The sequence below is a fragment of the Solanum lycopersicum genome, chromosome 9, assembly GCF_036512215.1.
Source record: "Solanum lycopersicum chromosome 9, SLM_r2.1".
In the NCBI taxonomy this organism is placed as follows: domain Eukaryota; kingdom Viridiplantae; phylum Streptophyta; class Magnoliopsida; order Solanales; family Solanaceae; genus Solanum; species Solanum lycopersicum.
The window spans coordinates 30,487,281-30,500,914 of NC_090808.1; the positions used below are offsets into that span (position 1 = coordinate 30,487,281).

A 13,634-nucleotide genomic window follows, 5' to 3' on the forward strand; every position below is an offset into this window, starting at 1 on the left:
CTGATGGAATTATTTCTCAATCCATTTGCATGAGATATGCTTCAATCGTTTAAAATTATGAGATTTTAAATCCTCAGAGTGAATATATTAGTAACAATGACGACCCATAGAGGCCTAGACGTGAAAAAGCAAAGTTTATATCTCCAAATGAAAATTTTGTTGTTACCACCACTGATATGATATAGTTTTAATGGTTATGTATACCATTGTAAATTAACTTATTGTTGATAAGTTGTATGAAAAATTTGATGAAGTATTCGTTTTTGTTGATAATATTAATGATTATTATTATATTTATTTTGTTAGAAGAAATGTCAATCACATTGGAAAGGAAGAAATGTTGTATATGTAGCAACATATATGTCACTCACCTAGACCACACCCTAGAAGATATGTCACTCTCGGAGCACGATACGGCATACTTGACCTCTCGGAGGTCTTGTACAACCCCTTTGACATCATTAAATGCATACATGTATGAAAAGTAGTGCCTTTTTACACGAAAACATCTTAAAATATCTTTCATATTAAAATCATAGAAAACTTCAAGTCTCAATATATGCCATCCTTAGACTTAAAGAAATATTGGGACACGGCCAATAGAATCGAAATATAACAATCTAATATATATTACAATACAATGAAATAAAGAAGTCTAAATACTATGATGCCCTCGAGTAAAGTGAGGAAACACTTCAACTATGCTTGAACGATAACTAGTTTCCAAGCTTTGCTTCAAGATCCTTCTCAACTTCCACCTAAACCTTTAGATATAACAAAATGTTGGTAATTAGTACAAACACATGTACTGAGTATGACTTAATGCATAAAATCATGGGAAACAAATATTTATGAGAAACGTTCTCTTTTTTATTAAAACTTCATAGTATAAGCATAAAAATCACATTTAAACACCAAACAACACAATTAGTAGACATTACAATTTATACATAATGTCCATGCATGTTACAGTGAAGCTTATAGTGACTTCACTATAAATTCATCCAATATTCACATATCACACTATAGCATCAAAGTATATCCAAAACACATAAATATGAGATCCTCTTACCAAAGGTAATTCTATTATTCACTTGAATGAGCTATGAAGCGACCGCCCATAAAATTCCTTCATACACACCTAAGAGATCCTTTAGAGTAGCTAGGATAAGATCATTATCACTTCATACAATAACATATATAATATTAAATTCTCCTCCCAAAGGTTATCAAAAGACTTACTAAATTAACTCAACAAGAGAACGCACATACACCTTCTCCAATATTACCTATATAATCCTTAAGACTACCTAAGTTTAGATCAAGTATAATGTATCAAAAACTTTCCTATCTAGAGTTATTGTTAACACTTCCCTAGGTAATACATGAAGTGACCATTCATATTCCCCCTTCACACCTTAACTAGGCAACCTTTAAACTACTCTATATAAGAACTAATTCATTTACATGCTTTCTAACTTAAGTCATTATCTTCATTAGTTCACTTAAGAGAGATTCATCACACAAGGACATTCAAATAATGCTCTTGGAGAAGAACTAGGAACTCACTCACTAACATCGTAAAAGTCTAATCATGCAATGTCTAGATAGCATCTCATACCACCACCTAAACATCATAGAACTACTCCAACACTAGTGTGTATCCAATATGATGAGAATAGGCAATAACTGACATAGACTATGGTAGCTAATCATGGAATCCCAAGTCAACCCTAATACGGTAAAGGGTAGAACTTCGACAGATCTCATGTAGGCACATGGTTAAGGAATATGAAGGGTTTCTTTGTACTCTAGCCTCATCCTTAACTAGCTACTTTCCAAATAATACTTACTCGGTGCTAACCTTTGTTCTCATGGAGAATTTCAATAAAGGAGTACATAAAGAGGTTCCATATCAAGTTCATAACCCAATCACAACACCTTACCGAAGAGGTCCCCTAGGGTTTCCTTACAATGGTCAAGAGGATAGCTGCATGACATTCCAAAGGATGATTTCATGTTTCTCCTAAAAATCAATCTTAAGTCCACCATTCACACAAGAAGGATATTGTTACGGCTTTTGACTTCGAGGATATAATAACCTTAAATCTAAGATGAAGGCTCCACATAAGGACTTTCTTTTCAATGTTCAAGGTCAAATTTCAATCACACATACAAGACTAAGAATAGTTAGCATACTAATCCTAGAACATATATTAACAGTATACATGTATCAAATAAGGGAAACAAGTCTACGAAAATGAGACACACACTTACTTCACATATAACATATCATTCTAGAAGAACATAGGCATAACAAACATCATATATAGGTCACCCTATTCAGTAACATAATATCATCAATATAAATATCATAAGACTCATATAACAAAATAGGAAGAATCATGCATCAACTCTAAAACTACACACATAAGGACATAGTCATTGTCTAAAATTATCACCTAATGTTAATAGAAGGAACACATACTTTCACGTTGGATATAATCATACATCACATAAATCACTACACAAATCATCATAATATATCAAGTAATGCCGACAAGGTCGTGACCTTCAAAATTCATAAAGTAAAACAAGCAAGGCCACATAATTCCCAAGTAAAGCATATAGATTCGCCACCATAAGTAATACTAATCCAAACATAATTCAAGACCTAATTTGCATAAAATAAAGAAAATGAGAGCAGCGTACCACCAATCCACTATCACCTATTCAATCCATAGCAAAATCATCCAACACAATACTCAATGGCCCTTACCCATGACCATGATCACCAATTCAATCCAATACTTACAATAGACAATGAATCAAAGATAATTCAACATAGACTTATGAATTTAGGGAATCATATTACAATTGTAACATGATTCTATCATAATTCAATAGCCTTAATAAAACTACATGAGAATTAATAGAATTAAGAAATAATCAAGTCCCCCACCAATGAGCCAAAAACTAGGGTTCATGAATTAAATGGGTTCATAGAGTAATTAGTTTTAAACCATCAAATTAACATCAATTCAATCAATTTATTATGATTCAAAACGTTTTATGCAAGAACCCATGGGTACATATCAAAATTGGACAAGTTCATCTTTGAAAGACTTTAGAAATCACTTTGAAGTTCTACTCCTTATAGAAAATAGATTCAGTATGAAGGATCATAACATTATTGATGCTAGACCACGAATTTGATAAATAATCTATGAATAATCACCAAAGAAATCTTCAATCCAAGATCTATCTTAAGTTTTGGCTCCAATGGAGTTCTATAGAATTTGAGTTTTGATTTTGCAAAGTGAATTCATATAGGTGTTTACGACATATAAAATTTGTATAATACCCAAATATCTTTAGGAAACCTCCCTTTTAATAATTTGTACGTGGGGTTAACTTACCAATTCAAGCCTTCACTTAACTGTGAAGCTCCAAAATTGCAGACGCAAACGACGCCTGCCTCACCTACGGAACGTCCTTCTTGTCCACGGTTTGGGTCTGAGTCTGGTACAAAGGGAGGACAACCTCCGACGCCTAATTTTTAAACTACTCCCCTCACTTACGTGGCGTTGACCAGCCTACTTTGCGTCGTCTCCCTTCAGTAGGTTGGGCTGGTTTGACAACGTTTTGCTCAAATGATGGGTCCTTCCTCGAGGACCCTTGGTTGATGCTTGGGGACTTTTTCTTCGACGTTTCAAACCCAAATATGTTTGTATATGAGTTTAGGAACTCTCACATCAATTTCATAAAAAACGAACATGTAAAACTCAATGAAACATACTAACACACACAAGGTTGTTTCAAGGCAAACCTTTCGAACGCCATGGACGTTCTTGGATGTTTGACCGCCAAATATGAAACTTTAACCACTGCCTCCTAACCTCATTTTAACCAATTTTATGACTTCAAAACATTTAGAAACAAATGTCAGGATCTAGTTCCACCTAAGTCGTCATAGAGGTATTACAATCTCCCCCACTAGGACAACATTCGTCCTCGAATGACACTTGTTTCTTTTGAAAAACTTTCAAGAGACAAGACACTAATGACTATCATAACATAGCCATACCACACCATTCACAATATAAAATTAGAAAGAACACCAACTTCACATAATCAAGAGATTCACAACACAACAAGAAGCTGGAAACTAATCTACAACTCATTATGCAATAAGAGTCATATCCTTCATGTCAAATATCAAGAACTCTTTTTATATTAATTATCATGCTAATATAAATCATTTATATACGCATTACAAAAATTTTCAACCAAATAAATTTAGTCAATTTCCCAATAATTTTACAGAAAGTTGCCATGCATTACAATGAACATTCTTCAAAATTCCAAAAATGCAAGTTTTAAGCCATTAATGTTGACAGCATGACAATACGAAGACAAAACCATATAAAATCATTTTAAAACATAATCATAACTTCATAAAATAAACAAATCAAGGAATCAATGAAATTTAATTTCAAGAAGACTTTAAAACATAATGCAACAATGTATTATAAGAAATGAGACAATCACTCAAAACTCCACTAATCACCATACTCCCCCACATAGAAGGAACTCATCACAACTAAAAGAAGAAGCTATGACTTATGAATATCATCTTCATCATCTTTCTTTGATCCTCTAGACCGGAATGCATAGAAGCAATTCTTCCTTGGACCATCATCACTCGAAACACTTAGAGGAACTTGTTTAGCTTCCCTTCCTCTAGCCGCAATAGTAGGACAATCTATCACCTTTTGTCCATCCTTAACACAACCAAAGCAATTTCATGTACTAATTAGACATTTCCCTTAGTGTTTCTTCCCACAAGTTGCACAAGTAGGCTTACCACCTTGAGAACCACTTACCTTCTCAAGTTTGACCTTAGGATCTCAAGGTTCATCTTGAGTTTGAGCCCTCTTCTTGAACCAAGGTTGGTTTTGATCACTTGGTCCACTCCTATTCAAGTTTATAGAATTCCTACTAATCTTTGATTCCTCTATGGATTGAGCATATACCATGAGTCTATAAAAGTTCATGTCACCCTGGAGCATGGTTGTATGAAATTCTTCTTTCACAAGGATGACAACATCGGTCAGAAAGCTACTCATCTCATCCCTAGGGTGAGACACCAAGTATTGATCATACCTAAATAACCTAGTGAACTTCAAGTAACACTCGTCAAAACTCATATTGTCTTGCTTGAGATTAATGAACTCTTAAACCTTGACCTACCTCATATCATGGGGAAATTACTTTCCTAAGAAAGCCTCCTTAAAATCTTCCTACTATATAGGACCCGACTCAACCGGCCTATTATCTTTCCATTGACTGTACCACACTTGAGAAACCTCCCTCAATTGGAACGAAGCTAACTCCGCCTTCTCTCTAGAAGTCTTCCCATGATAATCAACATCTTAAACACATCATTCAGATACTCTTAGGGATCCTCTCCCAGCTTAGAGACAAGAAATGTATGAGGATTCATCCTCACAAAATCTCTCAAACTAGTTGTCATGGTGCTCTCCACAACATTCACTCTATGTTCAATACCCCTATTAACATGGGTAGTCATGGATCAGGCAAAAGTAAGTAAAGCATCTCTAATTTCCTTATTAGTCATTTACGGGGAAACAACCATAACTTCATTACCTTGACCTCTAATAGGGATTTGAACACCTTGAGCACCTTGAGCCCCTTGAGTACCTTGAAGAACTTGCTTAACTTGAGGAGGAACTTCCTCATTCACCCTTCCCTCTTCCAACCTTCTAGAGGCCATCCTTTTAGTATTCATCTCCTATAAACACAAAAGAAAATATTAGGAATAGACACTTACAACCTCAACTATATAGGAACGACACAAGATTTATCAAGAAAGTGAAACTCTATCATCCTATAACCTCTCGCCCATAGATGTGTCGTGAATCACAGTGATGGCCAATACTCTACTAAACGTGACATTATACAATAACATATATACAATATGACATTCTCCTCCCAAAGGTTATCAAAAGACTTACAGAAGTAACTCAACAAGAGAACGCCCATACACCTTCACCAATATTACCTATATAAACCTTAAGACTACCTATGTTTAGATCAAGTCTAATGTATCCACAATATTCCTATCTAGATTCATTATTAAGACTTCCCTAGGTAAGACATGAAGTGACCATTGATATGCCCCCTTCACACCTTAACTAGGAAAACTTTATACTACTCTAGATAAGAACTTATTCATTTACATACTTTCTAACTTAAGTCATTATCGTTATAAGTTCACTTAAGAGATATTCATCACACAAGGACATTCAAATAATGGTCTTGGAGAATACCTAGGGGACTCACTAACATCTTAAAAGTGTAATTGTGTAATGTCTAGATATCGTCCCATACCACCACCTAAACTTCATAGTACTAATCAAACACTAATGGGTATCCCATATGATGACAATAGGCAATAACTGATATAGACCATGGTAGCTAAGCATGGAATCCGTAGTTAACCCTACTTAGATAAAGGGTAGAACTTGGACAGACCCCTTCTAGGCACATGGTTAAGGAATATGATTGATTTCATTGTACTCTAGCCTCATCCTTAACTAGAGCTACTTCCCAAACCATAGTCACTTGGTGCTAGCCTTTTTTCTCATGGAATATTTCAACAAAGGAGTACATGAAAAGGTTCCATATAAAGTTCATAACCCAATCACAACACCTTACCAAAGAAGTCCCCTAGGGTTGCCTTACAATGTCAAGAGGATAGCTCAATGACATAGCTAAGGATAATTTCATTCCGTTCAAGCCAATCAACCTTAAGCCCACCATTCACACAAGAACGATACCACTACGACTTTCAACTTCAAGTATATCATAACCTTACATCTAGGATGAAGGCTCCACATAAAGGACGTTCGTAGCAATGTTCAAGGTCATATGTCAATCACACATACACGACAAAGAATGTTTATCATACTAATTCAAGAACGCATATTAACATTATACATGTATAAAATAAGGGAAACAAGTCTACCAAAATGAGACACACACATATTTCGCATATAGCATATCATTGTAGAAGCACATAGGCATAACCAACAACATCTATACGTCACCCTATTCACTACTTTAATATCATCTATATAACTATCATGAGACTCACATAACCAAATAGTAAGAATCGTGCATCAATTCTAAGAATACACACATAAGGACATAGTCATTGTCTAACATGATCACCTAATGTTGATAGAAGGAACACATACTTTCAGAGTACTCACAAGTAGATGGATATGATCATACTTCACATAAGTCACTACACAAATCATCATCATATATCAAATAATTCTGACAAGGACATGATCATCATAATTCATAAAGTAACGTCTATGAGGCCACAAAGTTCACAAGTAAAGCACAGTGGACCATTAAAATCACAACATAATTCAAGACCTAATTTACATAAAATAAAGAGAATGAGGGCAGTGCCCACCAATACACTCTCACCACTTCAATTCATAGCTAAATCATCCAACACAATACTCAAAGGCCCTTACCCATGGCCATGATCACCAATTCAATAAAATACTTACAATAGACAATTAATCAAAGATAAAAAAAAATTTACATTTATGAATTTAGGGCAGAATATTAACAATTCTAACATGATTCTATAATAATTCAATAGGCTAATCAAACTACATAAGGATTCAATAGCATTAAGACATAATCAAATCACCTACAGAGTAGTAAAAAAACTAGGGTTTATGAATTACATAGGTTCATAGAGTAATTAGGTTAAAACCATCAAATTAGCATCAATTCAATCAATCTATTATGATTCGAAATATTTTATGCAAGAACCCATGGATATATATTAAAATTGGAAAGTTCATCTTTGAATGACTATAGAAATCACTTTGAAGTTTGACTCCTTGAAGAAAAGAAATTCAAGGATGAAGCACCTAGATGAAAGACTATAGAAATCACTTTGAAGTTTGACTCCTTGAAGAGAAGAGATTTAAGGATGAAGGACCATACCTTGATTGAGGATAGACCACGAGTTTAATTAAGAATTGATGAATATTTACCATAGAAAGCTTCAATCCAAACTCTATCTTGAGTTTTGGCTCCAATGGAGTTCTAGAGAATTTGTTAGAGAATTTGGGTTTTGATTTTGCGAAGTGAATCCATCTAGGTGTTTAAGACATATAAAAATATTTATAATACCCAAAATATCCTTAGGAGGTATCCATTTTAGATATTTGCATGTGGGGTGAATATACCAATTCACCCTTTCACTTAACAATCAAGCAGCGAAATTGGAGACTCAAACGTCGCCTGCCTCGCCTACGGACTATTATCCAACCAACGGACCCTCCTGTTGGTCCACCGTTTCGATTAGAGGCTGTTCCAAAGGGAGGAAAACCTCCCACATTTAAGTGCCAACCTACTCCCCTCACCTACGAGGTGTCGATTGCCTTTCGTAGGCTGTGCTGCTTTAACAGCTTTTGGCTTAAATGATGGGTACTTTCTCAAGGACCCGTGGTTGGTCCTTGGGGACTTTTGCATGGACGTTTCCAACCCGAATATGTTCATATACGATTTAGAACCTATCACATAAATTTAATCCATGAGGAACACGTAAAACTCAACGTAACATACTAAGACACACAAGGTCGTTTCAAGGCAAACCTTTCAAACGTCATCGATGTTCTTGGACGTTTGATCTCCAAACTTCATGAAACTTGAACCACTACCTCCTAAAATCATCTTAACCCTTTTTAGGACTTCAAAACATTATGACACATGCGTTAGAGTCTAGTTCCATCTAAGTAGTTTTAGAGGTATTACAATATATAACCTTTGTTGTAAAAAATCACACAATTATATGCATGTGCCCAAGCATAAAGGTGATGTGTAACAACATATATAGCCTCTTTTATAAAAAATCAACATAATTATTTGCATGTGCCCCAACATAAAGGAGCTATGTGGAAACAAATAAAACAAATGACACAAAGATCTAGAAGAGGCTTAGGTCTAAACATTTAGAACGAAGAATGAAAATTCCAGTTCCACTCTTTTAGAAGAACTTGCATCTAAAGCAATTTCTTCTTCTCAAGTAGAGTACGGAGTTTCTTTTTCTAAAGTAGAACCATAATTTTATCTAAATTATCTTGAAATTGTCCATAAATTTTTTGTAGAGTAAGAAGGACAAGAAAAAAATCAAGTGGATAGTGATAGAAAAGATAAAAATGAACTTGATTATGATGAAGAAAGTGAAGAAGAAACGTATGAAGAATAAAAATAAAAGTTCAGAAACAAAAAAGAGAAAAAAAAATTGAGGAAGAATAAGGAAAAAAAGTGTTGAGGAAGAAAAAGAAAGAAAGAAGAAGTTGAGGATGAGGAGATCAAAATATTCGATGTACACACATTCCCTTAGCATATCAAACCTAATTCTATTGTTGATAGCATCATAAGGTAAGTCATTGTAAAATCTCAACTCATTTGGGACCATACTCCAAAAAAATGATATAGAAGAATTTTTTAAGGAATAGTTATTTTTGTCAATATTCTAATTTGCAATTACTAATAATGCACCTTTTCAAATGAATATTGTCTATGATTTTCTGAAGAGAAGATTTATTTCTTAGAATGATGAGGAGTAGATTAATTATTATGGAAAGCCACTCTTCTTTGGCAAAAAAAGAGTTTTTCATATTTACAATGTTAAAATGTCATTCTCCTTATGAGTAAATCTCTCTTTTGACGACAAAAAATAACCACACAGTGGAAAGAATGGAGGAGAAGCACAAAAAGGTAAGGAACAACCAACTAAGGAGAATGACTTGGTGTCCTTTGATGGCCCAAGGTTTATGAACCCCAAATTTGTAGGTTTGTTAATGACAAGGATACATCAAAGAAGCACAAGGAGTCGTTGTACTTACTTTTATTTATTCATAATTTACTTATGTCCAAATATGTTAACAACAACATACCTCATAATTATGTAAAGTTATTCCAGGATATTGAGTCTTGCAACAACTATCCTTGGGGTCATGACAACCACGAATTTACTTTCAAATACTTGTTGACTCCTAAAACTTTAGAGACCAACAACTTATTTTTCTTTCCATTTTATTTCATGGTAAATATAAATGTTCTTAATCTTATATTTTATTTAGTAATTCAACATTTCATTTGTGACATGTTTTCCTTTTTTTATAGGGTTGGGCATTTGAAGTCGTTCCTCATTTGGGGCATCAAGTCACTACAAAGAAGAAATTTTATCTCAAAGGATATTAAGATGGCTGAAAGCATAAAATGTCAAAAATTCTCGAGATATTTTTAACCACCGTGATGATTCAGTAAGTTTTTATTTTACGAAGTTCAAATTGTCATATGTGTCAAATGTTGTTATAGATGAGACATGTGTTGCAATATATGAGTCATTTGTTGATGCAGATGCCCCATATGTTGCAACATATCACCCATATGTAGTAACATGTTGCCCATCTATAACCAACATGTTATCCAAATGTTGCTTTAGATGATTTATATGTTGCTACATATGATCAATCTATTGCAACATGTGACAAAAATGTCGATACAGATGCCCATGCAACATATCACCAATCTGTAGCAATATATGACACATTTGTTACAACGTCTGACCCAAATATTACTACATATTATTCATTTTTATAATTTTCGATTGTGCAACCATGGCTTGTGCCAACATAAAAGGAATTGTAAATGCCATTTGTGATTACTCTAGGGTTGGTTGAAACCTTACTTGATCCAGTAATAGATAGGGTTAAAAGGGAAATGACTAGAGCAACAACTTTTAAAAGATAAAGATTTGATGATTACTTAGTTGTTTTTAATGAGGATATGGTTAATACAGTTATAAGGATTGGTGTTTATAATGGTGACGGTGTTGGTGTTGGTGTAGATATTGCTGGTCGTATTTGTGCTAGTGGTGTTGTTGGTTATGGTGGACATAGTTTTGGGGCTACCTCTTGTAGTTGTTTATCTAGATTTATATTTGAGAAGTTCAAGAAACATGATGATGTTTTCATTATGTATGTTCAAACATTGAGTGAGGTTGCTAAATAATTTAAATATAAGATAAGGGTCAGGGTCACTCCATCAAACAAGGTTGGGGATCCTAATATTCCATAGGGCTAGTAGATAAAAAAATCCTTTATCAAGGTTGTATATAATTTGAAGAAGAAAATATTTGGAGAATTGCCCATGGTCATAGGATAAAAGCTAGAGCTCAAGCAAGTTAATAGTTATAATTAGGTGTCTGTACCTAAAAATTACCAAACTGTTGGAACTTATGAAACTAAAGGAAATGTGTGCATAATACAACATGCATTATTCTAGTTGAAATGATTTCAGGTCCATGACAAGCATAAATATTTAATTGGAAGAATAGGTAACAAGCGCATAATGTCCACTGGAACGGCCATGGATATTTCTCTCTATGAACCTTCTTCTATTTATAAAGTTTGTTTGTCTTTATCTTTTAAATCATTAGTCTTATTTAGGATTTAATATTAATTTTTATTTAAGTAATATTGATGAAATTCTTAACTTCATGATGGAGAGGTATTTGAGATACTATTAGCACTATGATTTCATAGATAGAATCATGGATATCAACATCTATACCAACTTCAAACAAAGGTATGACATATAGGAGGCAAAATCACTTGGTGGTAGAAGCTTTACACAGTTAATTAATGAGTTTGTATGGAATGTCGTTATGGTTGACTACGTCAGGGGTTGTTGATCATATCTTTGAGGCATAGATTTAATTGGTTCGAAAAGAATTTTTGCAGTCATGAACATGAACAAAAATGATTTTTGGATTTTGATATCCTCTTGCAGAAGGGAAACATGAATGTTTATGGAGGCAACATGATGAGTATGGAACATGACAAGTTTTTGACATTCATACAACTTGTGTTTGAGTTTCTGCCAAGCTTGTTGAGGAAAGGTGGAATAATTGAGTATTTTCCAGATAAGGTCCTCAATGAACTGTGGAAATTTAAAGGTGGATTGGAACCCATGGTAAAAAAATAACACTTATTCCACGTTCGGTCATATTTGCTTCCATTAAATTGAGCATTTGATTACCAACACATCAATTCAACATGCCAACACCAAGTTATGTGACAATATAGTTGATCGAATGTGATGGAGTTGGGCTGTTGGGATAGTATCTAGCATCTTGGATCTTTGGCAATGTGTTTTTAATTAATGACAATGTTTTATTTTATCTGTTATGTTATGTTATCTCACATTGACAGAAAGTACATAGAATGTGATGTTATGTTTCTCATACCATTTTCCTTTTTAACTCTATCAATCCACAACATAATCAAATTTTGCTATAGATAGCTGAATGTTGCTACATTCGAGGCATCGGTAGCAAGAAATAAGTCATTTTTCATAAGAAAACAATAAAATCTACAATGTAGTCATTTAGAGAGTTTTGTTTATGTGGATATTTTCTCCCAACATGTTTGTTTATTTATTTTTGCATATAAGCTTTATCATACATAGGTCATTTGGCCAGACGATATTAACAATACTTTGTTTTAATATAGTTTGGTTTGAGATCTTATTTATAATCGTCTTGATTAAATTGTAAGCTTCCGCGTGACGCCCCAATCACTTTTGAACCCAACAAGTAGTATAAGAGCACATGGTTCAATAATTTAATGGTTGAGTGATATTGAAGACATGTTCAAGTGGTTTCAAATCAATTTGTAATCGACATGATGATAATAAAAAAATTTGTGCTATTACATGTGCTGAAATTTGTTAAATATGTTTTGAACAATTCTGTTGCTCTACCTTTATAAAAATCAACATCTAACCCCAACAAAACTTTAACGTTCGGACTCCACTTAACTCATTCATCTTACGCATGGCTCCACTTTCAACTCGTGCATATTACTTTTGATGCATGATCTCCACATTCAACCCTGCTCATTTCTTTTAACACATGACTCCAATTTCTAACCCATATAAATTTTCGATCATGGTAAGTTGTATGATACATAATGATTTTGTGAAGACCAAAATTATCAGGCATATGAAGATTCAACCAAAAAGGGATATTTGTTAGGGTATTGTCCTGATTTTCTTAAGTTATTTGACTTTTATTTTTATTTTCAAAAAAAAGACAAAAGATTAATGTAAATATTTTTACTTTTCATGAAAGGAAACATATTTTTCTTCTATATGTGGTTTACTCTTTCCTTAGAATAAAAGTTTTGAAATCTATAAATTGGATATTTATCTTCTCATATCAACAAAACAAGCATCCACAATGTAGTCATTTCAAGAGTTTTGTTTTTAGAGGATTTTCTCCCAACATGTTAGTATTTTTTAATATTAATTTATCATATGTAGGTTGTTACAAATATTATCAATAATATTATGTTTTAGGATAACTTCATTCATCATCTAATTTTTCATCGTTTTGATTGCAATCATAAGCTTCTACATGATGCCCTAATAACTTTCATACCCAACAAGTAGTATTAATCCACATGGTTCAATGATCCAATGGTTTTCCAAGATTATAGATAAAT

At 33.6% G+C, this 13,634-nt stretch overlaps 2 long non-coding RNA genes across 2 annotated transcripts; one reads left to right on the forward strand and one right to left on the reverse strand.

Moving 5' to 3' along the window:
- Positions 1 to 508: 508 nt before the first annotated feature.
- On the reverse strand, positions 509 to 9,834 carry LOC104649144 (uncharacterized). Its single transcript, XR_002028474.3, has 3 exons — positions 9,622 to 9,834; positions 5,671 to 5,815; positions 509 to 764 (listed from the first exon to the last, which is right to left on the reverse strand). It is a non-coding gene; the product is annotated as an uncharacterized lncRNA (long non-coding RNA).
- Positions 9,835 to 9,940: 106 nt separating this feature from the next.
- LOC109121112 (uncharacterized) lies at positions 9,941 to 12,375 on the forward strand. The gene is made up of 3 exons (XR_002028498.3): positions 9,941 to 10,168; positions 10,249 to 10,388; positions 11,920 to 12,375. It is a non-coding gene; the product is annotated as an uncharacterized lncRNA (long non-coding RNA).
- Positions 12,376 to 13,634: the final 1,259 nt, after the last annotated feature.